We start from the raw sequence: 3,860 nt of genomic DNA on the forward strand, positions 1-3,860 counted from the left end.
ATTTTTCCCGACTATGAAAAAGAATTTATTCTTTGTACTGATGCGTCTGACATTGGGTTAGGAGGCATACTAATGCAAGAGAGAAATGGAACTTTAAAACCCATAGCTTACACATCCAGACTTTGTAATAGTGCGGAGAGAAACTATTCTATAACTGAAAGAGAAACTTTAGCAGTAATTTATTCTTTAGAAAGTTTTAGGGATATGATACTAGGGTATCCCATCAAAGTCTGGACTGATCACACAGCTATTCAGAACTTATTTAAGCATAAGAATCTTAGAGGCAGACTTGCTAGATGGTTTGCGATACTTCAGTGCTATGAAGTTCAATTTGAATATATTCCGGGTAGAAGGAATGTAGCAGATCCACTTCCTAGAAACATTAGTCAACCAATGACTGGGACTGGGTTGATTAATTTTGTTTGTAGTATAGAAGAATTAGTAACTTTAGATGAAGAAATGCTAATAAGAGAACAGAGAGATGATGAGACATGTGATTCAATAATCAAGCATTTGATGAACCCAAGAGGAGATCCTCCAAAGCTACCAAAGGGGTATAAGATAGAGGAATTTCATTTGATTAATGGAATATTGTATAGGAAAACATTTGTAAATGGGAAAGATATTTCTAGAGGTCAAGTAAATCAGTTGGTTATACCACAAACTCTGGTAAATGAGATATTGAAGTTACTTCATGATAGTGATTGTAGTTCACATCCTGGAAAGGATAAAACTAATAGACAAGCACAACTTAAATACTTTTGGCCAGGAATGAAGAAAACTATATATGATTATATAGAAAAGTGTGTAAAATGTGTAAAGGTGAAGGGAAATACACCAAAACCTGCTCCTATACTCACCTATCCCATTCCACAGAAACCTTGGGAAAGAGTTCACATGGATACATTGGAATTATCAATGTCCGAGAACGGCTTTAAATACCTATTTGTTGCTATTGATTATTTTTCAAGATTTTGTATATTGCAACCCATTATCAATAAGAAAGCTGAAACTATTGCTTACGTAATCTATTATCAGATAATCTGTAATTTTACTACACCTAACATCCTAGTTTCAGATAATGGGACTGAATTTAATAACAAAATCTTGGAAAATCTATGTAATGTATTCCACATCAAGAAAGTCAATATACTCGTTAACCATCCCCAAAGTAATGGAGTAGTAGAAAGGTTAAACAAAAATATAATTATATGTCTTAGAACCCTAATAAGTCCTCATAGTGTAACTTGGGATACTTGGATTCCTTGTGTTAAGTGTACCCTGAACAATCAAATTAATGTAGCAACTGGTGATACACCTCATTTTATAATTTTTGGGGAGGACAAAACTCTGCCATATGAAATGTTGACTGCAGAGCAAAAACCCATATATAATATGGATGATTATATATCCAATAGGATAAATACTCTTCAAAGTATTCACCAAAGAGTTAGGAAACATATGCAGGTGTATTCACAAGAGATGAAGGAACAACAACACAAAATAGCTCATAAACTAGAACTGAAAATTGGAGAATTAGTAATGGTCAAACTAACCTCACCCAATAATAAACTTTCACCAAGGTACACTGGTCCATATAGGGTAATTGATTCTGCAGGTGGAAACAAGTTTAAACTTAAACATTTAGAATCAAGAGAAGAATTGATAGGACATTTAGATGACATAAGGAAAATTAGCTTGCAGATTTATGAAGATGATTATAGTAATACTTTGTGCATAAATATTAATAACCCTGGAGAATATGGAGAATATTATAATGATATTTTTCAAGAGTTGAACATTAATCTTGATGTATTTTACAGATAGTATTGACCATTTGTATTGTATTTGGGATGGGAGACCTAAACAACTGGAACTTGGTGTCAAGCAGATACATGGAAACCTAAACCTAGGATCTGCTGTGGTCAGACTTGGAACCTTAAGGACCTCTCATCTGAGTATACACATGAGTATTGTGACCATTTTAAAGTAATAAGACTGTCTTTGAAAATGAAGTGTGTTGGAAATAATATTGAACAAGAAGAGACACTCAAACTCTAGATTAGTGTGTTTGGTAAAATTAATTGCTATTATCTTTGAAAAGATGATAAACCATTCAAATTTGAAAGTTAGTGCTCATAGTGAATTTTCTAATCAATTACATCCTTCTGTAGACAATCTAAGAGAAAGCATGATCTCTTTTGTGTTCCGAGAAGCTTCGCATGAACTCTCTGGTTAGGAATATGTCTGTTATGAACAATTGTCATTACCAACGAATTTTGGTAGACCAGATCCCTCATTGTAACATACAAGGATCTCATTACCTGTTTTTCCCTAACAAGACCAAGGTATCAATAAATTGTCCCGGGTTGAGTCCTAAATTGGATTTGGTTGAAGGTCTTGTCTCTATTCAAGATAACTGCGAATTGGATGCAGACACTATTTCCACCATTTCTAATACCCTTAATACAATGCATTTAACCGATGACACCTACATTTCAACCTTCAACTTCACATTGCCTGAAAACTCTCCTCCCTTGAAAATTAAGAGAAGACCATTGTCAAGATCTCCCTCAAATGATTTACATATACTACCAATCCTTATCATACCCTTACTTTCAGTGTTAGTGGCAGCACTGATTGCCTTTGTTGTATTCCGGAGATTGGCTCTGTCAAAGCAAATCAACCATGTAACCGCTTAATTCAATACCTTATATATATTGACATGCATGTTATTCACATTTATAGGTATTATGTTTATGTATTATTCCCAATTTATTGCATGAATGATGTATTTTGGAGGGTAGCTTAACAATTACGCAAGGGTAGATTAGCTTATTCTAGAAATATATTAGCAAGCCCTGTAAGAGGGAAATAAGAAATTGGTCGGGACGACCAAGGGTAGCTGCCGAGCCCTGTAAGAGGCCGGTAGTTGTACGAATGGAAATGAGCCTGCCTGCTCGCCTGCTGTTTTGATAACATTGAGGTGACGCTATGTCTATGTAAACACACCGACGGTGGTGACTGTTTTATAATCGATGATGTAATCAAAACTCTGTAAGCGCAGGTTAGCTTCGTTTGACTAATGCTGAGGTAAACGATATTGCTAGTGGCATTGTAATGGCTTTCCGGTTTGGTGCAAGGTGGAGAAGGAGAAAAAAAAAAAAACTATTGGTGCATGAATTCAAAGTCACGCCCATAAGGAGTGACATTTATTTGAAAAGACATAGGAGATTGGATTAGAAAAATTAGTGACGTCAGACGAAGGTAGCTTAGCGTAGGATACGGGATCTCGTCAGACGATCAAGAGAGACGATATAGAGAGACGATATAGAGAGACGATCTAGAGAGACGATCTAGAGAGACGATGGAGAGAGACGAGAGAAAGAGATCCTGAGTGTAACAAGACGGTGAAATTACAGTGAAAGAAGAAAGAAAATTCACCACCCTTTTATTAACCCAAAGGACGAGAGAACTAGGCACGGGGCCTAGAAAATAGTGAGACTACAGGAAATACAAGGCATTGGGCCTACTGCTTAAGAGGAACTTGAATATTTAGTGAAACTCACGTAACGAAGGCAAGGGGCCTTGAGACGAGTGGTATTACAAGTCAAATATACGTGTGATGGTCGACGACCGACAGCGGTGGTGACAGTGGTGACAAGGGGGTGGTGAAATTACCATACTGATCCCAACTCACGATATCTCTTTTATTTTTGAGATAATCTAATATGGATATTGCATATTCCCGCACACTTGGTTTTATAAATATACTAATTTTGTCTAATAAGGGTGGTTGTGTGTCATTGACTATGTGATGTGAATTGTTAGAATGTGAATGATGTGGGAGTTGTTGTTGT

Source organism: Oratosquilla oratoria, chromosome 15 (genome assembly GCF_046742065.1).
Source record: "Oratosquilla oratoria isolate Oo_2021 chromosome 15, ASM4674206v1, whole genome shotgun sequence".
In the NCBI taxonomy this organism is placed as follows: Eukaryota; Metazoa; Arthropoda; class Malacostraca; order Stomatopoda; family Squillidae; genus Oratosquilla; species Oratosquilla oratoria.